The 27170-nt window shown below is 35.3% G+C and overlaps 1 long non-coding RNA gene across 2 annotated transcripts in view; it reads left to right on the top strand.

The window, feature by feature from the left end:
- The window catches only part of LOC129524549 (uncharacterized), an 89288-nt gene that overhangs the window by 17224 nt on the left and 44894 nt on the right, over positions 1-27170 (top strand). For both annotated transcript variants that reach the window (XR_010130315.1, XR_008668344.2), the window contains exon 3: positions 905-1105. This is a non-coding gene — a long non-coding RNA (uncharacterized lncRNA). The remainder of the gene's footprint in view (positions 1-904; positions 1106-27170) is intronic.

Below are 27170 nucleotides of genomic sequence, written 5' to 3'. Positions count from 1 at the left end.
TACACATGGTGTACCCTGTATTTACATGCAAGCTAGACACTATGCTGTGTTTTCCTATTGATGTTTTTAACCTCTACAGAAAAAAATATGAAGACCAACTTCTAGCATATGGAAGTATTTTCACATGGCAAATTATATGGAAACTAGGAGGAACAAGAAAGATTTGTAAATACTGCCAGTTTACATGCAACTTTTCAAATTCTATTAGGAGACCTAAACCCCCCTGTATTCAACTAAAATCAACCAACATTTATTGAAAACCTACTATGTGCTAAACTCTTTCTAAGTGCTTTCATACATGTTATCTGATTTAATTTTCAGAACAATTCTACAAGGGAAGTTTTTTTCTATATTTTTATTGTATATATTTAAGGTATACAACACAAAGTTCTGATATACTTACACATTGTGAAATGGTCACTGCAGTCGAGCAAATTAACATGTCCATCATCTCACATAGTCACCGTTTTTGTTGCAAGAGCATCTCAAATCTACTCTCTAAGCAAAATCTTGAATACGATATTATTAACTATCATCCCTTTGACCTACATCTCCCCATTTGCTCTCCCTTCACCTGCCTCTTCTAGTCACCATTTTATTCTCTGTTTCTATGAACTTAACTTTTTTTAGATTCCACATATAGTGAGATCATGTGATATTTTTCTTTCTATGTCTGGCTTATTTCACTTAGCATTATGTCCTACAGGTTCATCCAGGTTGTGGTAGATGGCAGTATTTCTTGTCTTTTCAAGGCTGAATGATATTTCATTGAATATAGACATATACTACAATGTATTTATTCATCTGAATTAGGTTGTTTCCATATCTTGGCTATTGTGAATAATGCTACAATTAACATGAAAGTGCAGGTATCTCTACAGGGTGCTGATTTCATTTCCTTCAGATCTATCCCAGTAGTGGAATTGCTGTGTCCACAATGAGATGCTACCTCACACCTGTTAGGATGACTATTACCAAAAGACAAAGATAACAAATGATGACAGCATGGAGAAAAGGAGACTCTAGTACACTGTTGGTGGGAATGTCAATTGCTGCAGCCACTATGGAAAAAATATGGAAGTTCTTTAAAAAAATAGAAATAGAGGTAAGTATTTTTTCTTCTGGTTTATACTGAACAAAACAAAAGTTCCAAGAGAATGGGTAATGTGTCACATAGCGAGAGAAAGTGAAGCTAGGCTTTCTGACAACAAATCCAGTGCTCTATTTTACCACACTCCCTAATTAATACTAATTATTATTTAATAATTAATACTAACAATCCACTACATCTTATAGCAAAATACACTTTTACTAAGGGCATTGTCTCATTTTTTCCATTTGACAGCACCCAAGGCTTGGCAGAGAATGATATTACAATTTCACAATGGGACAAAAAAACACCATGAGATTTAATGACTCTTCACAGGCCACGAAGCTCACAGAAGCAGAGTCCATGCTTTAACCCTATTCTTCTATTTCCAAATATGTGTTCTACTTACTGCCTCAGTGTTTGAGAAAGGGGAATTAATGCTTTTCTGCACCTACTTTATTTTAGATAGAGTGCTAGGCATTTTACATACACAAGCCCTAATCTTCACAGCAAACTTGAAAACTTGCAAATATCCATGTCTTATAGATATACAATGGCTTATAAGAGGTTGAATCAGTGTTGGAACTGATTCAAACCCAACTATTTAAGACATGGATGTAATTATACATAACACACACACATACACACACACACACACAGCATCATTTAAGATGGAGAAAATTGTGATGAAGAAAGTACACATAGCCCTTACCAAAACTTTTTATTTGGAAATTCCTAGTTTTCATCACAAAAAAAGTCCTAAATTGTTATCTTTATATATCAAAATAAAATTAGCAAATGTAGACAAAAATATCTCTGTCTTTCATATAGTCAAGATTGTACCTGAAGAAAGGAGAAACTGGTTGGTGCATTCTAAAAGGACTTGGATATGCCTATGAATGTCCTCTGTCAAAATAACTTTAGATAACTGTTTTCTTCATGTCATTTACCCAGCCTCATTCTTGGCAGTGATGTTGTGGAAGACAGAGTTGGGAACATGTTACTCAGTGCTTAGAACTACAGTACTAGCAAACAGATAGAAAATTTAACAGGTAGAAGGTCTTGTGTACTGAATAAGAACAGTATAAAACACAGTACTCTCACAGATATTTTGAAAAACACAACTGCTATAAAATATGTGAGATTTTACCCAGGAGAGGGAACAATAAAGTGTTTGCTTTGTTAACTAATATCTCAGTAAGACTAATAATCATTAAGACTTGTATAGACTTTTTACAACTTACAAAATATTTTCATACATCAAACCCATTTGATTTCAAATTATATAACATTTTAAGCCCGTTATCTGGCCCACAGTAGGCTAATAAATACATGTAGCAATGATCTAAACTGATCAGTTAAGAATTACTATTTTGTTTAAACACTTGAGAAAATGGAAGCTCAGTAAAGTTAAGTGACTTTCCTGGTGTCAAATATAAGCTTTTACATGTTATGTAAATTCTTTTAATCTTTTTTGAGTCTTTCAGAAACTATTCAATTCTATAATGTTATCATGAAGTAACATTAGATCATTTGATATACATAAAAATTGGTATTTTTCTATTATGGCTTTCCGTCTTAGTTAGAAAACTTGGATTTGGTTAATTTAGGTTTCTAGAATATAAATCCTGAAGAATTCAAATCCAGATTTTTGAGTGATCCATATGTTTGAATCACTGTGTTTTTGTCAAACATCCTTTACCTCATGGCCTAGATTTTTATAACTAAATGAAGTCAAATGAGAATATATGTAAACTATGGAGCCCTACGTGTTAATATTAGCTGCTATCAGGGATGTGTGTGTGTGTGTGTGTGTGTATATACACACACACATATATATACATATATATATACACACACATATACACACACACATATGTGTATATGTCTGTATATGTGTGTGTATATATATATATACGTGTATATACAGAGAGAGAGAGAGAAATGTAATATATATATACACACACATATATATATAGAGAGAGAAATGTAATTCCCTTAAAAAGAAAGAATTGTCTACTCAGTTAAAAAAAAAAAAAGTATTATCAGGGCTGGGTGTGGTGGCTCACACGTGTAATACCAGCACTTTGGGAGGCCGAGGGAGGCAGATCACGAGTTCAGGAGATCGAGGCCATCCTGGCTAACACGGTGAAACCCTGTCTCTACTAAAAATACAAAAAATTAGCCAGGCGTGGTGGCTGGCACCTGTAGTCCCAGCTACTTGGGAGGCTGAGGCAGGAGAATGGTGTGAGGCCGGGAGACGGAATTTGCAGTGAGCCGAGATGGTGCCACTGCACTTCAGCCTGGGCGATAGAGGGAGACTCTGTCTCAAAAAAAAAAAAAAAAAAAAAAGCATTTTATATCTTGGACTCAAAAATTCAAAAACAAATGTAATTGGTAATACTACTGTTATATTAGACTATATTACAAAATACATTGAAAGTTTGGAGTTTGATGTTTTAAAAACAGTCAAATGTTACAGAGATGGAAAACTATTAGAGATACAGTACGTTATCAAAATCAAAGATTTACCCAGGCATAATCCTCTTATAATATGATCATATGGTGTTCATATACCATAGACTCAGACTTTTTAATGTCTTTAATTTTTAAAATCTGCTAGTTAAAAAAAAGAATTTTTAAAGGCACTTGAAATAAATATCTACCATATTATATTCAAATACAGTAGATATTTATTGAATGCCTGCTAGATGACAGGTGACTTTAAAAAGCCATTACTGTCCAAATTTTACAGATGAAGAAACTGAAGTTTAGACTAGTTAGGTCACTTGTTCAGGATGATAAAGATAAAAATTAACAAAGACATAAATTAAGGCCAAGTATTGCAATGTTGTATCTTATATTCATTTTCCTAAACTTCCCTGAAAGTTTCAAAATAGACCAATATATGATGTCCTGGAGGACATCAAGGATGACAACACTAACAGGCTTTTCTTCTTTTTATTACCCTTTTATTAATGTAATTACTTTTAACATTTCCTTCCACTTAATAATTTCTCCCGCTATTTTGCACCTTTATATTAAGATCAACATAACTAAGAGACTTCTGGTGTTAAGTTGGTCTCTTCTTTCAGATAACACTCCCAAAGCTAGGTGAAGCACAGTAACAGAAGCAAAGTCCTGTTTGGGAAAAACTAAGAAACATCCCTGATCCCAAACTACTGTGTATGATGAATTGTGTGGGATTAACCTGAGGAAAGAAGCCTACAGCAACAGATCTTAAGCATGTCAGGAGAGCACAATCACCAAAACAGATGGGGTACTACAAGAAGCAAAAAACAATAATCACAGCTTTAAAAAAATAGAAATGAGATGCCCAGGCCACGATGAGTAGTGGGAAATAAACAAAGAAACAGACAGATATGCCACTTTCACAAGAAGCAGTCTGTTAATGAATTACAGTAAAAGAAAAGGTCCAAAGCCTGATACAATAGAAATGTATAAAGACTTAAACAACTGTCTCTCACACACACACACGAGAGAGAAAGAGAGAGACAGGCAGACAGACACACAGAGACAGAGGCAGACCTTCATATACAAATAACTTTACTGTGAAATACAGAAACTCCTACTAGTCTGCAACACAGCTTGGTCCCTTTCCCATAAACTTCCTACATATGCAGTCTGAGAACTCAATAACTCATTTCATTCAAAAGTAAGCAATATTCAAAAAGAACTAAAGATTATTTAAGACAAAAACAAAGAGAAATGGGCAAAAATTGCTTTTCTCTTCTCACAGAAGGATGCACATACAGAAGACTCATTTAAAAATGTTGGCTGGGTGCGATGGCTCATGCCTGTAGTCCCAGCACTTTGGGAGGTCAAGGCGGGCCGATCACCTGATCTCAGGAGTTCGAGACTAGCCTGCCCACATGGTGAAACCCTGTCTCTACTAAAAATACAAAAATTAGCCAGACATGGTTGGACGCACCTGTAATCCCAGCTTACTCGGGAGGCCGAGGCAGGATAATCATTTGAACACAGGAGCCGGAGGTTGCAGTGAGCCTAGATGGCTCCAAAACAACAACAACAAAAAAGGTTGTCAACAGACAGAAGAAAATCCTGACAAAATTTACCTCCATGACTCAAAGGCCATTAAAAAAACAAAATCAAAGAACCCAAAAATACAGATGCAAGATATGAGATCTGTCTTAGTGACGATATGGTGAAATGACAGAAGAAAGTAAAGTATGAGAAGTCAGGGCTAAGAAAAGATGGAAAGAAAATATAAAAACATTAAAGTAATAAAGACCATATTATAAGCACTACACAAAAAAAGTATAATAGTCTTATAAAAACATAGTAAAGATAAGCTCACAAAAAGCAGTGTTATATGAAACAAAAATTAGTTATGTGAATTTAGGGAAAATTACACTAATAAAAAATGGACTAGGGAGAACATTTATACGTATGATCACTGTTCCTGAAGAAAAGAACAAAACATGAGAAAGAAAATTGAGATATATTTCAAGAAAACTTTCAAAAAGAAAATACTTGGATCAACACATTGAAATGGTCCATTCTGTCAGAGAAAATGAATATCTTATAAGACAACCAACAAAAACACATCTTAATAACGCTATTATATTTCAAAAATAAGGAAACCTCTGAGTGTTCAAGCAAAAATATCACTTAAAATAATAAAACATACCAAGCTGATCTCAGGTTTGTCCATGGCAATTTTGAAGAATGGAATATAATGACACTATGCTTGAAAAATCTTACAGGAAGAATGTGAATAATTCAAATGCAGAGACAAGAGGAAAACATTTTGAACTTTCAAAAACCCAAAGGATATAAATTATAATGAGCTCTTCTTGGAAAAGCTACTAGAGGAAAAACAACCTAAGTTAAGTAGATAAATGAATTTTAAAACTACTACAAAATTTCTAGCAATCATCATGCAACTCAGGTGCCACAAGCCTAAAACTAAACAAATTGTCGGAACTATAAATATAAAATATAAATTATCAACTATTACAATGTATAAATAATATTAAAAGTATAAATATATTTATAGTAGATGCTAATATATTATGATTATGATTCTTCCAGTTTTATACATATATAAAACCAGTTATATATATAAAATATATTTTTTTTATTATTCCAGTTATTTATATTATTCCAGTTTTTATATTTATATAACTATATTTATAAATATATTTATATAACTATATTTATATTTATATTCAAGTTATTTATATATATTTTATTGTTCCAGTTATTTATATTCCAGTTATATATATATTCCAGTTATTTATATCCAGTTATTTATATTCCAGTTATTTTTATTTATATATATTTTATATATATATAAATATAAAATATATATATAAAATATATATATAAATATAAAAGAAAATTAGAGAAATAAGGATTGGAGAAAATGCCTGATAGATACTGTCTTTAAAAATATGAGAATTCAGTGTATTATAGAAAGTTATAATAATAAAGATAAATGAGAGAATTTAGAACATAAACCTAAACAATTATCAAAAAGAAAAATATCACAGATCATTTGATTAAAATATGTTTTAAGGAATCAATTACAACAACTATGAATACCACAGTATTTGGTTGTAAAATTAAGACTACAGTAAGCAATTAATATAAATGGGATAAGCTTACCTATTGACAAGAAAAAAGCTAAAACTAAATCACAAAGGAAATGTAACCATATACCATACACAACAGGGATACATTTTAAAAAGTCATTCAGAAAAGGTAATTTAAAATGAGCAAAGTCATTTACGAAAATGTAAAGAAAGACATTGGTCATATTCTAATAAAAGACAATGTCAAATTCAGGAAACAAGGCAAAAAGGACACTATAATGATAGAGGCTTCAATCCACAATGATTACCTAAAGAGCTATACACAAAATAATACACATCAAAATTCATAAACAAAAGCTTGAAGACATAAATGGAGAAACAAGACTGGATAAAGGAAATGTGGCACATATACACCATGGAATACTATGCAGCCATTAAAAAAGGATGAGTTCATGTCTTTTGCAGAGACACAGATTAAGGTGGAAACCATCATTCTCAGCCAACTAACACAAGAACAGAAAACCAAACACCGCATGTTCTCACTCATAAGTGGGAGTTGAACAATGAGAACACATGGACACAAGGAGAGGAACATCACACACCAGAGCCTGTCTGGGGGTGGGGGGCTAGGGGAGGGATAGCATTAGGAGAAATATCTAATGTAGATGATGGGTTGATGGGTGCAGCAAACCTGCAGCAAACCACTATGGCACAATGTAACAAACCTGCACATTCTGCACATGTATCCCAGAACTTAAAGTATAATTTAAAAAAAAAAAAAAGGAGAAACAGAAATATACTCATACGAAGAGATTTTAAAATTTTTTCTCTGCCAAAGCAAATAAAATAAGGATAGTGAAGACCTAAAATGTAATAAATAAGGTATGTTTCATTGATTTATATAGGAATCTATTATATGAAAAAATAGCAGGTATCTTTTTTAAGTGTCCATATAACATTCACAAAATTATTAATCTACTAGACCACACAGGAAACCTGAATGAATTAGCAATAGTAGGAAACTATTTCAACCTGGTAAAGGTTATTACGGACATAAGAAAAAATCCATAACTAGGCGGGACGTGGTGGCTGATGCCTATAATCCTGGCACTTGTGGAGGCCGAGGCGGGCGGATCACGAGGTCAGGAGGTCGAAACCATCCTGGCTAACATGGTGAAAACCCGTCTCTACTAAAAATACAAAAAATTAGGCGAGTGCCTGTAGCTCCAGCTACTCGGGAGGCTGAGGCAGGAGAATGGCATGAACCTGGGAGGCAGAGCTTGCAGTGAGCCGAGATAGTGCCACTGCACTCCAACCTGGGCGACAGAGTGAGACTCTGTCTCAAAAAAAAAAAAAAAAAAGTCCATAACTAATATCATACACGTGATAGTGAAAAACTGAAAGCTTTTCCTTTAACATCAGGAACAAGACAAAGATGTCCATCCTGGCCATTTACATTTAACATTGAAATGGAGATCTGGCCAAGGGCAATTATGCAAGAAAAAGAGCTAAAAAACATTCAAGTCAGAAAAGAAACGTTAAAATCTCCATTTTCAGATGATAGCTATTTTATATATTAAAAAATCCTAAGAAATTCACCTAAACTGTTAGAACTAACAAACAAGTAAAGCAAGGTGTTAAGGTATGAGATCAACATGTAAAAATTAATTCCATTTCCAATAAACCAGCAATAAACAATCCAAATGAAATTAAGAAAGCAATTTCACTTACACTAGTATGAAAAAGTAAAATTCTTAGATATAAACTTAACAAGAAGTACAAAACTTGTACTACAAAAAAAAATTAACTAAATTAAAGACTTAAATGGAAAGATGTTTCATGTTTACAGATTGAAAGACTTTATGTTGCATTTATATGGCACTATTCCCCCAGACTCCCCTGTAGGTTCAGCACAATCTCTGTCAAATCCTTAGTAGGCTGTTTTGAAGAAGTTGACAAGCTGATCCCAATATTCATATGGAAATTCAAGGGACTCAGAAGAGTCAAAACAGTATTGTAAAAGAAGAACAAAGTTTGAAGACTGACACAACCTGATTTCAAAATTTACTACAAAGCTATAGCTAATCAATACATTATCATACTGTATTATTGTTGTAGTTAATCAATAGTATGGTAGTGGCACAAGGATAGACAAGTCATTGGAATAGAATGAAAATTCACAAATAAACTAATACAACTATATCAACTGAATGAAGTTGGACTTCCTCATTACACTATACACAAAAATTAACTCAAAATGCATCATAGACCTAAATATGAGTCAAAGTTACAAAACTCTTAGCAGAAAGTGTTGAGTAAATTTTTGTGACCTTGAGTTAGGCAAAGCCTTCTTAAATTTAACACCAAAAGCACAGATGATCCTCTACCCTCCAAAAAATGGTAAATTAGACTTCTTCAACATTGAAAACTTTTGGGCTTCAAAGGACACCATAAAGAAAATGAAAATCGACCCATAGAATAAAAGAAAATATTTGCAAATAATAAGTCTGATAAAGAAATTGTTTCTAGAATATATGTATACACTTTCAACTCAGTAACAAAGAGACAAATCACCCAAATAAAAAACGGGCAAAGGATTTGTACAGACATTTTTCCAAAGAGATATGCAAATGACAAGTAAAGCTGTTTAACATCATTAGCTATCAAAGGGAAATGCAAATCAAACCACAATGAGGTATCACTTCACACCACTAAGGTGGCTATAATAAGACACAAAGACAGTAATAACTATTGGCAAGCATGTGAAGAAATTGGAACACTCATACATTGCTTGTGAGAATTTAAAATGGCACACCCACACTGGAAAACAGTTTGGTAGCTCCTCAAGATGTTAAACACAGAATTACCATATAACCTAGTAATTCCACTCCTAGGTATCTACCCAAAAGAAATGAAAACACATATTCACACAAAGACTTGTACACAAATGTTCATAGCAGCATTATTCATAATAGCCACCAACAGAAAACAATGCAAATGCCCCCCAACTGAAGAAAAGATAAATAATATGTGGCATATGAATACAGTAGAATATTATTCAGCAATAAAAAGGAATGATGTACTTATGAAAAGGAAAGATGTACTTACACATCGTATGATATGGAAGAATCCTGAAAACTTGATGCTAACTGATAGAAGCCAGTCACAAAGACCACACACATACTGAATGATTCCAAAATGTCCAGAACAGGCAAATTTATAAGGCAGAACACAGATTGGTGGTTACCTAGACGGGAGTGGAGAAGGTTGGGAGGAAATTGTGAGTGACTGTTTAAGTATGAGGTTTCCTTTTGCAATAATAAAAATGTTGTAATTGGTCGGCATGGTGGCTCAAGCCTGTAATCCCAGTACTTTGGGAGGATGAGGCGGGCGGATCACGAGGTCAGGAGATCGAGACCATTCTGGCTAACACGGTGAAACCCCGTCTCTACTAAAAATACAAAAAAAAAAAAAAAAAAAAAAATTAGCAGGGCGTTGTGGTGGGGGCCTGTAGTCCCAGCTGCTCGGGAGGCTGAGGCAGGAGAATGGTGTGAACTGGAAGGCGGAGCTTGCAGTGAGCCCAGATGGCACCACTGCACTCCAGTCTGGGTCTCAAAAAAAAAAAAAAGTTGTAATTATAGTGATGATCGCACAACTCTCTGAGTATACGAAAAACCCTTCCACTAGATACTTTACATGAATAGATTATATGATGTGTTAATTAGATCTTCATAAAACCATTTAAAAAGATAAACTATTAATTTCACTTTTAGAAGCAAGATAGAGAAAAGCACAAGTATATAAATGGAAAATTACAATGAGGAATTCACCACCTAAAGAAAAATGTAAAAGATTATAATAGGCTATTTTGTTTGACTATACACATTAACTTGAAAACCTGACTCAAATAGATAATTTTCTAGGAAAATGAATTGCAAAAAAGCCAAGAAATAGTGGAAAATCAAAACAAATGAATGATCACATGAAACACAGGCAAATCTGTCAAAGAATTACTTGACCCCCTTTCACTACAGAGGATCAAATTAAGTCTTTCAGTTGAATTCCACCAAACTTTTTAAAAATATATTTCAAATACTCTGTAAGCATTTCTGGAGTTAAGAAAATATAAGCAATTTTAAATTCTCTTTTATGGAAAGAGAAAATATTAATCAGAAAAACGTTAATACTAAAATCTAACAATGATAGCACTAACTTCCCTTATGAGTCTTTATTTTAAAAAATCTAAATAATATATAAGCAAACAAAAACCAGAAGCCCATGAATACAAAATACACCACAACAAAATTGGGTTTATACCAAAGATAGTCCAATATTATGAAATATAACTCATTATATTAAAAGATTAAAGGAAAAATATCACATGTTATCTTCTTTGAAGCATGAAAAGTCATTTAACAAAATTTGACATCTATCTAAAATTATTAATACTTTAAATAAAAATCAGTTGGTACTTATCTGACGTGATGAGTGAAAGAAAGAGAGAGAGAGAGAGAGAGACCATCAAACTTACAAATAAAACACTGAAACCTTTCCTATCCAAGACAGAAATGACAAGGATTAGACAATGCTGTCAGTTGGATGAATATAAAATTAATATCAGGTCAGATTCACACAAGTTAGTAAATATAACACAAGAGAAGATACTACTTACAATGGCAAAAATAACTACAAAAATAGAATATACAGAAAGAAAAAACTAGATATATCTAATATTTAGGCAACTTTAAAACTTTCTGTGGAACCCAGGAGAAGGCTTGAATAAAGGGAAGGAACACTTTAGCTCAGACAGGAAGATACAATATTGGAAATGTATCAGTTCTCTCTAAACTAATTTATAAATTTTACCTGCTCCTAAAAAAAAATCAATAGAAGTTTTAGGTTTAGAATTAGACAAAAAAAAAATTGGAAAATCAGCATGCAAGAATATATTAAAAAATTTAAAGGACTATTAACAAAGCACTAATACCCCTAACAGATACTAGAACGTATTTAAAACTAGCATTATTAAATCATATATATAAAAAAATTATGTGTGTGTGTGTGTGTATGTGTGTGCGAATTTAGTACATGTTGAGATAGTCGTGGGGAAATGAAGGATTGCTCAAAAAATGAGTAATCTCCTAGAAAATGTAAAGATTCTCACCACATATTACATAGAGTCCTACAACAAATACATTACAGATAAGCAAATGGCTTAAATGAAAAACTGAAACCTCAAAATTCTACAAAGAAAACATGGAATTACTTTGTAATATTAGAGTGAGTAGGAATATTATCAGTATGACATGAAACTAAGAAATCATAAAAGATTATTATATCTTTCAAATTTTCACGCATAATAAATAAAAAACAAATACACTTAAAGGACAAACAAAAATCTGGAAGACATAACATAAAAATGCCATTTTTGTGTGTGTATATAAGAAAGAGCTACTGCAAACCAACAAGAGAATAATCTACTATGTCACAGAAAATTTGGCAAAGAACATAAACATGCTCACAGAAGAGGAAATACAGAACTTCTAGACATATGAAAAGAAGCTCACACAATAAAAGAAGTAAAAGTTAAAGCTAAAATGAGATAATATTCAGTTGGCAAAGATCAAAAATATTCTAAAATTACACATTTTTAAAGGGAGGGAAAATAGAAAACCTGTCCTATTTTGTTGGTAGAAGATTAAATGAGCACAAAGACCATTTGAGAACATCTATTAAAAAGACTCATAGGAACAGCTCCGGTCTGCAGCTCCCAGGGAGATCGATGCAGAAGATGGGTGATTTCTGCATTTCCAACTTAGGTACCTGGTTCATCTCACTGGGACTGGTTGGACAGTGGGTGCAGCCCACGGAGGGTGAGCCAAAGCAGGGTGAGGTGTCGCCTCACCCGGGAAGTGCAAAGGGTCAGGGGATTTCCCTTTCCTAGCCAAGGGAAGCTGTGAGAGACTGTACCAGGAGGAATGGTACACTCCTGCCCAGATACTCTGCTTTTCCCACTATCTTTGCAACTGGCAGACCAGGAGATTCCCTCTGGTGCCTGGCTCGGCAGGTCCCACGCCCATGGAGCCCAGCAAGCTAATATCCATTGGCTTGAAATTCTCACTACTAGTGCAGCAGTTTGAGATTGACCCGGAACACTGGAGCTTGGTGGGGGGAGGGGTGCCAGCCATTGCTGAGGCTTGAGTAAGTGGTTTTATGCTCACAGTGTAAACAAAGCCATGGGAAGTACTAACTGGGCGGAGCCCACCTCAGCTCAGCAAACTCAACTGCCCCTCTAGATTACACCTCTGTGGGCAGGGCATCTCTGAACAAAAGACAGCAGCCCCAGTCAGGGACTTATAGATAAAACCTCCATCTCCCTGGGACAGAGCACCTGGGGGAGGGGGCAGCTGTGGGCACAGCTTCAGCACACTTAAACGTCCCTGACAGCTCTGAAGAGAGCAGTGGTTCTCCCAGCAGAGTGTTTGAACTCTGATAATGGACAGTCTGCCTCCTCAGGTGGGTCCCTGACCCCTGTGTAGCCTGACTGGGAGACAGCTTCCAGTAGGGGCCGGCAGACACCTCATACAGGAGAGCTCTGGCTGGCATCTGGTGGGTGCCCCTCTGGAAGAAGCTTCCAGATGAAAGATCAGGCAGCAATATTTGCTGTTCTGCAGCCTCCGCTGGTGATACCCAGGCAAACAGGGTCTGGAGTGGACCTCCAACAAACTCCAACAACCTGCAGCTGAGAGGCCTGACTGTTAGAAGGAAAACTGAAAAACAAAAAGGAACAGCATCAACATCAGCCAAAAGGATGTCCATACCAAAACCCCATCTCTAGATCACCAAAATCAAAGACCAAAGGTAGATAAAACCACAAATATAGGAAGAAACCAGCATAGAAAGGCTGAAAATTCCAAAAACCAGAATGTCTCTTCTCCTCCAAAGGATCACAACTCCTCGCCAGCAAGGGAAAGCTAAGAACCTTGAAAAACAGTTAGATGAATTGCTAACTAGAATAAACAGTGTAGAGAAGAACATAAATGACCTGATGGAGCTGAAAAACACAGCATGAGAACTTTGTGAAGCATACACAAGCTTCAGTAGCCGAATCGATCATGCGGAAGAAAGGATATCAGTGACTGAAGATCAACTTAATGAAATAAAACAGGAAGACAAGATTAGAGAAAAAAGAGTGAAAAGAAACAAACAAAGCCTCCAAGAAATATGGGACTATGTGAAAAGACCAAATCTACGTCTGATTGGTGTACCTGAAAGTGATGGGGAGAATGGAACCAAGTTGGAAAACACTCTGCAGGATATTATCCAGGAGAACTTCCCCAACTTAGCAAGGCAGGCCAGTTTTCAAATACAGGAAATACAGAGAACACCACAAAGATATTCTTCGAAAAGAGCAGCCCCAAGACACATAATTGTCAGATTCACCAAGGTAGAAATGAAGGAAAAAATGTTAAGGGCAGCCAAAGAGAAAGGTCTGGTTACCCACAAAGGGAAGCCCACCAGACTAACAGCAGATCTCTCGGCAGAAACCCTATAAGCCAGAAGAGAGTGGGGGCCAATATTCAACATTCTTAAAGAAAAGAATTTTCAACCCAGAATTTCATATCCAGCCAAACTAAGCTTCATAAGTGAAGGAGAAATAAAAGCCTTTACAGACAAGCAAATGCTGAGAGATTTTGTCACCACCAAGCCTGCCTTACAAGAGCTCCTGAGGGAAGCACTAGAAATGGAATGGAATAACTGCTTCCAGCCATGGCAAAAACATGCCAAATTGTAGAGACCATCAACGCTATGAAGAAACTGAATCAACTAATGGGCAAAATAACCAGCTAGCATCATAATGACAGGATCAGATTTGCACATAACAATATTAACCTTAAATCTAAATGGGCTAAATGCCCCAATTAAAAGACACAGACTGGCAAATTAGATAAAGAGTCAAGCCCCATTGGTGTGCTGTATTCAGGAGACCAATCACACGTGCAAAGAGTCTCTGATGAAAAAGACTTTAAACCAACAAAGATCAAAAGAGACAAAGAAGGGCATTACATAATGGTAAAGGGATCAATGCAAAAAGAAAAGCTAACTATCTTAAATATATATGCACCCAATACAGGAGCATCTAGATTCATAAAGCAAGTTCTTAGAGGCCTACAAAGAGACTTAGACTTCCACACAAAAATAGTGGGAAATTTTAACACCCCACTTTCAATCTTAGATCAACAAGACAGAAAATTACCAAAGATATCCAGGATTTGAATTCAGCTCTGGACCAAGCAGATCTAATAGACATCTACAGAACTCTCCACGAGAAATCAACAGAATATACATTCTTCTCAGCACCACGTCGCACTTATTCTAAAATTGACCACATAATTGGAAGTAAAACACTCCTCAGCAAATGTTAAAGAACAAAAATCACAACAAACTGTCTCTCAACCACAGTGCAATCAAATTAGAACTCAGGATTAAGAAACTCACTCAAAATCACACAACTGCATGGAAACTGAACAACCTGCTCCTGAATGACTACTAGGTAAATAACAAAATGAAGGCAGAAATAAAGATGTTCTTTGAAACCGATGAGAACAAAGACAAAACATACCAGAATCTCTCTGGGACACATTTAAAGCAGTGTGTAGATGGAAATTTATAGCACTAAATGCCCACAAGAGAAAGCAGAAAAGATCTAAAATTGACACAGTAACATCACAATTAAAAGAACTAGAGAAGCAAGAGCAAACAAATTCAAAAGCTAGAAGACAAGAAATAACTAAGATCAGAGCAGAACTGAAGGAGCTAGAGACACAAAAAACCCTTCAAAAAAATCAATGAATCCAGGAGCTGCTTTTTGAAAAGATCAACAAAGTTGATAGACTGCTAGCCAGACTAATAAAGAAGAAAAGAGAGAAGAATCAAATAGAATCAATAAAAAATGATAAAGGGGATACCACCACCGATTCCACAGAAATAGAAACTATCATCAGAGAATACTAAAAACACCTCTACACAAATAAACTAGAAAATCTAGAAGAAATGGATAAATTCCTGGACACTACACCCTCCCAAGACTAAACCAGGAAGAAGTCGAATCTCTGAATAGACCAATAATGGGTTCTGAAATTGAGGCAGTAATTAATAGCGTACCCACCAAAAAAAGTCCAGGACCTGACGGATTCACAGCTGAATTCTACCAGAGGTACAAAGAAGAGCTGGAACCATTCCTTCTGAAACTATAGCAATAAAAAAAGTCCAGGACCTGACAGATTCACAGCCAAATTCTCCCAGAGGTACAAAGAGGAGCTTCCTCCCATTGCTTCTGAAACTATTCCAATCAATAGAAAAAGAGGGGATACTCCCTAACTCATTTTATGAGGCCAGCATCATCCTGATACCAAAATCTGGCAGAGACACAACAAAAAAAGAAAATTTTAGGCCAATATCCCTGATGAACATCGATGCGAAAATCCTCAATAAAATGCTGGCAAACCAAATCCAGCTGCACATCAAAAAGCTTACCCACCATGATCAAGTCGGCTTCATCCCTGGGATGCAAGGCTGGTTCAACATATGCAAATCAATAAACATAATCTCTCACATAAACGGAACCAATGACAAAAACCACATGATTATCTCAATAGATGCAGAAAAGGCCTTCAAAAAAAATCAACAGCCCTTCATGCAAAAATCTCTCAACAAACTAGGTATTAATGGAATGTGTCTCAAATTAATAAGAGCAATTTATGACAGACCCACAGCCAATATCATACTGAACGGGCAAAAACTGGATGCATTCCCTTTGAAAACTGGCACAAGACAAGGATGCCCTCTCTCACCACTCCTATTTAACAAAGTATTGGAAGTTCTGGCCAGGGCAATCAGGCAAGAGAAAGAAATAAAGGGTATTCAATTAGGAAAAGGGGAAGTCAAATTGTCTCTGTTTGCAGATGACATGATTGTATATTTAGAAAACCCCATCAACTCAGCCCAAAATCTCCTTAAGCGAAAAGCAACTTCAGCAAAGTCTCAGGGTATAAAATCAATGTGCAAAAATCACAAGCATTCCTATACACCAATAACAAACAGAGAGCCAAATCATGAGTGAGCTCCCATTCACAATTGCTATGAAGAGAACAAAATACCTAGGAATCCACATTACAAGCAATATGAAGGATCTCTTCAAGGAGAACTACAAACCACTGCTCAAGGAAATAAAAGAGGACACAAACAAATGGAAGAACAGTCCATGCTCATGGATAGGAAGAATCAATATTGTGAAAATGGCCATACTGCCCAAGGTAATTTATAGATTCAGTGCTATCCCCATCAAGCTACCACTAACTTCCTTCACAGAATTGGAAAAAACTACTTTAAATTTCATATGGAACCAAAAAGAGCCAAGCACAGCCAAGACAATCCTAAGCAAAAAGAACAAAGCTGGAGGCATCATGCTACCTGACTTCAAACTATACAGCAAGTCTACAGTAACCAAAACAGCATGGTACTGGTACCAAAACAGAGATATAGACCAATGGAACAGAACACAGGCCTCAGAAATAACACCACACATCCACAATCATCTGATCTTTGACAAACGTGACAAAAACAAGCAATGGAGAAAGGATTCCCTATTTAATAAATGGTGCTGGGAAAACTGGCTAGCCATATGCAGAAAGCTAAAACTGGATCCGTTCCTTACACCTTATACAAAAATTCACTCAAGAAGGATTAAAGACTGAAATGTAAGACCTAAAACCATAAAAACCCTAGAAGAAAACATAGGCAATACCATTCAGGACATAGGCATGGGCAAAGAGTTCATGAGTAAAACACCAAAAGCAATGGCAACAAAAGCCAAAATTGACAAATGGGATCTAATTAAACTAGAGAACTTATGCACAGCAAAAGAAACTATCAGCAGAGTGAACAGGCAACCTACAGAATGGGAGAAAATTTTTGCAATCTATCCATCTGACAAAGGGCCAAATCCAGAATCTACAAAGAAGGTAAACAAATTTGCAAGAAAAAAAACCCATAAAAAATGGGCAAAGGATATGAACAGACACTTCTCAAAAGAAGACATTTATGCAGCCAACAAACATATGAAAAAATGCTCATCATCACTGCTCATTAGAGAAATGCAAATCAAAACCACAATGAGGTATCATCTCATGCCAGTTAGAATGGCGATCATTAAAAAGTCAGGAAACAACAGATGCTGGAGAGGATGTGGAGAAATAGGAATGCCTTTAAAGGCCTTTAAAGGCCTTTAAAGCTACACAGCTGGTGGGAGTGTAAATTAGTTCAACCACTGGGGAAGACAGTGTGGTGATTCCTCAGGGATCTAGAACCAGAAATACCATTTGACCCAGCAATCCCGTTACTGGGTGTATACCCAAAGGATTATGAGTCATTCTGCTATAAAGATACATGCACACGTGTGTTTATTGCTGCACTGTTCACAATAGCAAAGTCTTGGAACCAACCAAAATGCCCATCAATGATAGACTGGATAAAGAAAATGTGGCACATATACATCATGTAATACTATGCAGCCATAAAAAAGGACGAGTTCATGTCCTTTGCAGGGACATGGATGAAACTGGAAACCATCATTCTCAGCAAACTAACACAAGAAGAACAAACCAAATGCTGCATGTTCTTACTCATAAGTGAGAGTTGAACAATGAAATCACATGGACACAGGGAGGGGAACTTCACACACTGGGGCCTGTCAGGGAGCTGGGGAGTCAGTGAGGGATAGCATAAAGAGTAATACCTAATGTAAATGATAAGTTGATCGGTGGAGCAAACCAACATGGCACATGTATACCTATGTAACAAACCTGCATATTGTGCACATGTACCCCAGAACTTAAAGTATAATAATAAAAAAAGACTCAGTTAAAAAGACATAATAGTAAGGAATAAATTTCTAAACTGAAATCTGTTAAACATTGCTGAGAGAAACTAAAGAAAATCTATGTAAATAAATGAAGAGATATATAATGATAATAGTTTGGAAAATACAATATTGTTAAGAAATTAATCCTCTAAACAGATGTACAAGTTTTATGCAACAAATACCTTTTTTAATTTTCAAAATTTATATAGAAAAGCAAAGAAACTAGTCTAGCTAAAACATTCTTAAAGATAAAAAGTAAAGTTGGATATTCAAACTACCTGATTTCAGAACTTATTATAAAGCTATGGCAATTAACACAGTGTCATACTGGCAAAAGTCAAAGAAAAATGGACAGAGTAGAATATCCAGACATAGACCCACTCATAAATGGACAATTGATTTCCACAAAGATGCCAAAGCAATTAAATGAGAAAAGAAAGGATTTTCTGCAATTGTTGCTGGAGCAACTTTAAAAAAAATGGGGATAAAAAGAACTTCAAAATTTACTTCACACCATACACAAAATTAATTTGAGATGGATCATAAACTCAAATATAAAGCCAAAGTGTTACATAGCTAGAAGAAAACACAAAATAATATGGTTACCAACTTGGAGTATAAAAATATTTCTTAGAGAACAAAGTAACCCCAAAGTTAGCAGAAGAAAATAACTAAAATCAGAGCAGAACTAAATGAAATTAAGACTCAGAAATCTATACGAAGGATCAACAAAACAAAAAGGTAGTTTTTTCTTTGAAAAGATAAAAAAAATCAATACACTGCTAGCTAAATTAACAAAGAAAAAAGAGAGAAGATCCAAATAAGCACAATCAGAAATGACAAAGGTGACATGACAACCAAATCCACAGAAATACAAAAGATCCTTAGTGACTACTATGAATACCTCTATGCATACAAACTAGAAAATCTAGAGGAAATGGACAAATTCCTGGAAAGATACAAGCTCCCAAATCTGAATTAGGACCAATAATGAATCTGAAACAGACCAATAATGAGTTTTGAAATTCAATCAGTAATTAAAAAAAAAAAACACTAATTTTAAAAAGGCACTGGACCAGATGGATTCACAGCTGAATTCTCCCAGATGTATAAAGAATAGCTGGTACCAATACTCCTGAAACTATTCTAAAAAATCAAGAAGAAGCATCTCCTCTCTAACTCATTCTACAAAGCCAGGATCATCCTCATACCAAAATGTGGCAAAGACACAACAAATAAGAAAACCACAGGCAGATATCCCTGATGAAGATAGATTCAAAAATCTTCAACAAAATGCTAGCAAACCAAATCCAGCAGCACATCTTAAAGTTAATTCACTATAATCAAGTAGGCTTTATTTCTGGGATGCAAGATTTGTTCAACATATGCAAATCTATAAGTATAATTTGTCACACAAACAGAATTAAAAACCATATGATCATCTCAGTAGACATACAAAAAGCTGTCAATAAAATCCAACATCCTTTGATAATAAAAACCCTCAACAAACTAGACATCAAAGGAACATACCTCAAAATATTAAGAGCCATCTATGAGAAATTCACAGCTAACATCATACTGAATGGACAGAAATTGGAAGCATTCTCCTTAAGAACTGGAATAAGATAAGGATACCCACTCTTAACACTCCTATTCAAAACAGTACTGGAAGTCACAGCCAGAACAATCAGGCAACAGAAAGAAATAAAAAGCATCCAATAGGAAAAGAAAAGGCCCAGCTATTGTTCTTTACTGACAATATTATTCTATACCTAGAAAATCCTAAAGACTCTGCCAGAAGGCTCCTAGACCTGATAAAAACCTTTAGTAAAGTTTCAGAATGCACAATCATTGTTCAAAAAAAAAGCAGCATTGCTAAACACCAATAACAGTTAAGTTGAGAGCCAAATCAAAAACACAATCCCATTTACAATAACGACAAAAAATAAAATAAAATACCTAAGAATACACCTAACCACAGAGGTAACAGATCTCTACAAAGAACACACCTAACCATGGTGGTGGGAAAGATCTCTACAAATATGATTACAAGCAAGGCACAGTGGCTTATGCCTGTAATCCCAGCACTTTGGGAGGCCAAGGCAGGAGGATCACGAAATCAGGCGATGGAGACCATCCTGGCCAACATGATGAAACCCCATCTCTAGTAAAAATACAAAAATTAGCTGGGTGTAGTGGTGTGTGCCTGTAATCCCAGCTACTCAGGAGGCTGACGCAGGAGAATCACTTGAATGCGGCAGGAGAATCACTTGAATGCGGCAGTCGAAGTTTGCAGTGAGCCGAGATTATGCAACTGCACTCCAGGCTGGTGACAGAGAGAGATGACCTCTCAAATAATAATAATAACAACAACAACAACAACAACAACAACAACAGCAAAACATTGCTGAAGGAAATAATAGATGACCCATAAAAATTGAGAAACATTCCATGCTTATTGATTTGAAAAATCAATATTGTTGAAATGACCATATGACCAAAGCAAACTACTGATTAAATGCTATGCCTATCAAACTACCATCATTTTTTGCAGAATTAGAAAAACAAATCTACTGTCAAATTTGTACAGAGAGATTCTGTTTGGAAAAACGTAAGGGAAAAGAGTCTCTTTCTGGTAATCCAGAGAATTCTTCAGAATCTTATCCAAGACCAAGACAGCACCTCGCAAATCTGCAAGAGCTATAGTGTTATTGGGCTTGGAGTGCCCCCTAATTCAGATACAGCTGCAGTAACTGAAAACTTAGATTACAACACCCAAGTCCCTTTGAATACTTGGAAAGCCTTCACAAGAAGAATGGGTACGCACAAGCTCAGACTGTGAAGACTACAATAAATACCTGACTCTTTGATGTCCAGACATTGACAAACATCCACAAGCATCAAGATGATCAACAAAAACATGACCTCACCATACAAACTAAATAAGGCACCAGAGACCAATCCTAGAGAGACAGTGCTATGTGACCTAGCAGGCAGATAATTCAAAATAGCTGTTTTGAGAAAACTCAATGCAATTCAAGATAACACAAAGAAGAAATTCAAAATCCAATAAGATAAAATTAACAAGGAGACTGAAATAATTAAAAGGAATCAGGTAGGAATTCTGGAGTTGAAAAATCCAAGTGACATATTGAAGAATGCATCAGAGTCTCTTAATAGCCGAATTGATCATGCAGAAGAAAGAATCAGTGAGCTTCAAGACAGGCTATTTGAAAATACAGAGTCAGAGGAAACCAAATCAAAGAGAATAAAAACATTTAAAAAGCATGCCTAAAACATGTAGGAAATAGCCTCAAAAGGGCAAATCTAAGTTATTGGACTTAAAGAGGATGTAGAGAGAAAGATAAGGCAAAAAGTTCATTCAAAGGGAAAATAACAGAAAACATCCAAAACCTAGAGAAAGATATTAACATTGAAGTACCAGAAGTTTGTAGAACATCAGGGAGATTTAATCCAAAGAAGACTACCCCAAGGCATTTAATAATCAAACTCCTAATGGTTAAGGATAAAGCAAAAATAAGGAAAATATCCAAATGCAGCAAGAAAAAAGAAATGACGTACAAAGGAGCTCTAATATGTCTGGTAGCAGACTTTTTAGTAGAAGATTTATAAGCAAGAAAAGAGTGGCATGACATATTTCAAGTGCTGAAGGAAGAAAACTTTTACCCTAGAATAGTATATCCACAAAAAAATATCCTTCAAACACAAGGAAAATAAAGACTTTATCAGACAAACAAAAGATGAGGGATTTCATCAACACCAGAGCGGTCCTACAAGCAATGCTAAAGGGAGTTCCTCAGTCTTAAAGAAAAGGAATGAATGAGCAATAAGAAATCATCTGAAGGTACAAAACTAACTGGTAATAGTAAGAGCATGGAAAAACACAGAATGTTATACAGTGCAATTGCAGTGTATAAAATTACTCATATATTGAGTAGAAAGACTAAAAGATAAACTAATCAAACAGAATAATGACAACTTTTTAAGACAGAGTACAATAAGATATAAATAGAAACAACAAAAACCTAAAAAGCAGGGAGACAAAGGTAAAGTATGGAGTTTTTACTAGTTTTCTCATTGCTTATTTGTTTATGCAATCAGCATTAAGTTGTCAGCAGTTTAAAATAATGGATTGTAAGATTACAAGCTTCCTGGTAACCTCAAATCAAAAAACATTCAACAGATCCATAAAAAAATAAGAAATTAAAACATACCACCAGAGAAAATCACCTTCACTAAAAGGAAGACAAGAAGGAAACAAAAAAGAGAAGACCAGAAAACAAATAACAAAATGGCAAGATTAAGTTCTTACTTATCAACAATAACACTAGTTGTAAATGGACTAAACTCTCCAATCAAAAGACATAGAGTGGCTACATGAATGAAAAAAACAAGACTCAATGATCTGTTGCCTATAAGAAACACACTTCACCTAAAAAGACATACAAAAATTGAAAATAAAATAATGGAAAAAGATATTCCATGCCAGTGGAAACCAGAAAATAGTAGAAGTAGCTAGACTTGTATCACACAAAATAGATTTCAAGACAAAAACTATAAATAGAGACCAAGAAGGTCATTGTACAATGATAAAGAGGTCAATTCAGCAAGAGGATATAACATTCATAAATATATATGTGCCCAACAATGGAGCACCCAGATATATAAAGCAAATATTATTAGAGCTAAAGAGAGAGATAGATCCCAATAGAATAATAACTTGGAGACTTCAACACCACACTTTCTACATCAGACAGATCATCCAGATAGAAAATCACCAGAGAAACATCAGACTTAATCTGTACTATAGACCAAATAGATCTAATAGATATTTACAGAACATTTCATTGAATGGCTGCAGAATATACTTTCTTCTCTTCAGCACATAGCTCATTCCCAAAAATAGGCCCTATATCAGGCCACAAAACAAGTCTGAAAACATTCAAAAAACTGGAATCATATCAAGTATCTTCTTTGACCACAAAGGAATAAAACTAGAAATCAATAATAACAAGAGGAATTTTGAAAACTATACAGACAGAGAAATTAAACAATATTCTCCTGAATGACTAGTGGATCAATGAATAAATTAAAAAGGAAATTGAAAAAATGTTTGAAACAAATGAAAATGAAAACACAACATACCAAAACCTGTGGGATACAGTGAAAACAATATTAAGGGGAAATTTTATAGGTATAAGCACCTACATCAAAAAGGCAGAGAAACTTCAAAAAAAAAAAACTAACAATACATCTTAAAGAAATATAAAAGCAACAGTAAACCACACCCAAAATTAGAAGAAAATAAATAATAAAGATCAGAGCAGAAATAAATGAAATTGAAACAAAGGAAACAATACAAAAGATTCTTAAAAATGAAAAATTTGTCTTTTGAAAAAATTAAACAAAATTGATACCTTTAGCCAGACTAAGAAAAAAAGAAAGAATACCCAAATAAATAAAATCAGAGATGAAAAAGCAAATATTAAAATCAATACAGCAGAAATGTAAAGGCTCATTAGAGGCTACTATGAACAAGTATATGCCAATACATTAAAAAATCTAGAAGAAATGAATAATTCCTAGACACATACAACCTACCAATATTGAAAGATGAAAAAATCCAAATCCTGAACAGACCTATAACAAGTAACAAGACTGAAGCCATAATAAAAAGTCTTTAAGCAAAGAAAAGCCCAGGACCCAATGGCTTCACTGCAAAATTTTACCAAACATTTAAAGCATTAATACCAATCCTACTCAAACTATTCCAAAAAATAGAGAAGGAGGCAGTACTTCTAAACTCTTTATATGAGGCCAGTATTGCTCTGATGCCAAAATCTAAGAAAGACACATAAAGAAAACTTTAGGCCTGTAACTCTGATGAACGTTGATCTAAAAACTCTCAACAAAATACTAGCAAACTAATTCAACAACACATGAAAACCATCATTCATCATGACCAACTGGGATTTTTCCCAAGGATGCATGGATGGTTCAGCACAGGCAAATCAATCAATATGATACATCATATCAACAGGTTGAAGGACAAAAAAAATATGATTATTTCAACTGATGCCCAAAAGGTATTGGATAAAATTCAACATCCCTTCATAATAAAAACCTTCAAAATACTGGGGATGAAAGGAACATATCTCAACATAATAAAAGCCATACATGACAGACCCATAACTAGTGTCATATTGAATGGGAAAATAACTGAAAGTCTTTCCTCTAAGATCTGGAACATGACAAAGATGCTCGTTTTCACCACTGTTATTCAATATAGTACTGAAAGTCCTAGCTAGAGCAATCATACAAGAGAAAGATATAAAGGGCATCCAAATTGGAAAGGAAGAAGTCAAATTATTCTTATTAGCAGATGATATGATCTTATATTTGGAAAAATCTAAAGACTCCACAAGAAAACTATTAGAACTGATAAAGTAGGCTGGGTGCAGTGGCTCATGCCTGTAATCCCAGCACTTTGGGAGGCTGAGGCGGGAGGATCATGAGGTCAGGAGATCGAGACCATCCTGGCTAACACAGTGAAACCCCATCTCTACTAAAAGCACAAAAAATTAGCTGGGCGTGGTGGCGGGACGCTGTAGTCCCAGCTACTCGGGAGGCTGAGACAGGAGAATGTCGTGAACCCAGGAGGTGGAGCTTGCGGTGAGCCGAGATCGTGCCACGGCACTCCAGCCTGGGCAACAGTGCAAGACTCTGTCTCAAAAAAAAAAAGGAAGAAAAAGAACTGATAAACTAATTCCGTAAAGTTTCAGGATACAAAATCAACATACAAAAAATACTAGCATTTCTAGATGCCCACAATGAAAAACCAGAAATTAATTGCATTTACCGTATCTACAAATATTATAAGACACCATGGAATTAGCTTAACAAAGAAGTGAAAGATCTCTACAATAAAAACTGTAAAGCATTGGCTGGGCACGGTGGCTCACGCCTGTAATCCCAGCACTTTAGGAGGCCGAGGTGGGTGGATCATGAGGTCAGGAGATCCAGACCATCCTGGCTAACATGGTGAAACCCCGTCTCTACTAAAAATACAAAAAATTAGCCAGGTGTGGTGGCGGGTGCCTGTAGTTCCAGCTACTCAGGAGGCTGAGGCAGGAGAATGGCGTAAACCTGGGAGGCGGAGTTTGCAGTGAGCCAAGATTGCACCACTGCACTCCAGCCTGGGTGACAGAGCGAGACCCCGTCTCAAAAAAAAAAAAAAGAAAAAAAAAAAAAGCATTGATGAAAGACATGGGAGAGGACACCAAAAATGGAAAGGTATTTCATATACATGGATTGGAAGAATCGAAATTATTAAACATGTCCATACTACCCTACTACCCAAAGCAATATACGCATTCAATGCAATCATTATAAAAATACCAATGATATTCTTCACAGAGATAAGAAAAACTCCTAAAATTTATATGGCACCATAAAAGACCCAGAATACTCAAAGCTATCTGAAGAAAAAAGAACAAAACTGAAGAAATCACATTATCTGACTTCAAATTATACTACAGAGCTATAGAAACAAATGCAGCATGGTACTAATGCAAAAATGTACATAGACCAAGAAAACAGAATAGAGAACCCAGAAACAAATCCATACATCTACAGTGAACTCATTTTCAACAAAGGTGCCAAGAACATATATTGGAGAAAGAACAATCTCCTTAATAAATGATGCCAAGAAAACTGGATATCCATATGCAGAAGAACGATAGACTTCTATCTCTCACCATGTACAAAAATCAAATAAAAATGGATTACAAACTTAAATCTGAGACCTCAAATTATAAAATCACTAAAAGAAAACATTGGGAAAACTCCCCAGGACATTGGAATGGGTAAAAGTTTCTTGAGTAATACCCCACAAGCATAGGCAAACAAAGCAAAAATGGAGAAAGGGACCACTTCAAGTTATAAAGCCTTCTGCATGGAAAAGGAAACAATCAACAGAGTGAAAAGACAACCCAAAGAATTGGAGAAAATACTTGCAAACTATCTAGCTGACAAGGGACTAATAACCAGAATATATAGTGTCAAAACAACCCTATGAGAAAAATCTAATAATCAGATTTAAATATGGTCAAAAGATCTGAATAGACATTTCTCAAAAGACATACAAATGGCAAACAGATATATGAAAAGGTGCTCAGCATCATTGATCACCAGAGAAATGCAAATCAATACTACAAGGAGATATCATTTCATCCCAGTTAAAATGGCTTTTGTCCAAAAGACAGGCAATAACAAATACTGGCAAGAAATGTGGAGAAAAGGGAACCCTCATACACTGTTGGTGAGAATGCGAATTAGTAAGAGCACTATGGAGAACAGTTTGAAGATTCCTCAGAAAAACTAAAAATTGAGCTACCATATGATTCAGCAATTCCACTGTCAGGTATATAGCCAAAAGAAAGAAAATCAGTATAACAAAGAGATATCTGCACTCCCATGTTTATTGCAGCACTGTTCACAATAGCCAAGATTTGGAAGCAACTAAGTGTCAACAGGCTAACGGATAAAGAAAATGTGG

This window comes from Gorilla gorilla, chromosome 13 (genome assembly GCF_029281585.2).
Source record: "Gorilla gorilla gorilla isolate KB3781 chromosome 13, NHGRI_mGorGor1-v2.1_pri, whole genome shotgun sequence".
NCBI lineage: Eukaryota > Metazoa > Chordata > Mammalia > Primates > Hominidae > Gorilla > Gorilla gorilla.
Note: the sequence above shows the minus strand (reverse complement) of the source record. Positions and strands in the feature narration are given on the sequence as shown.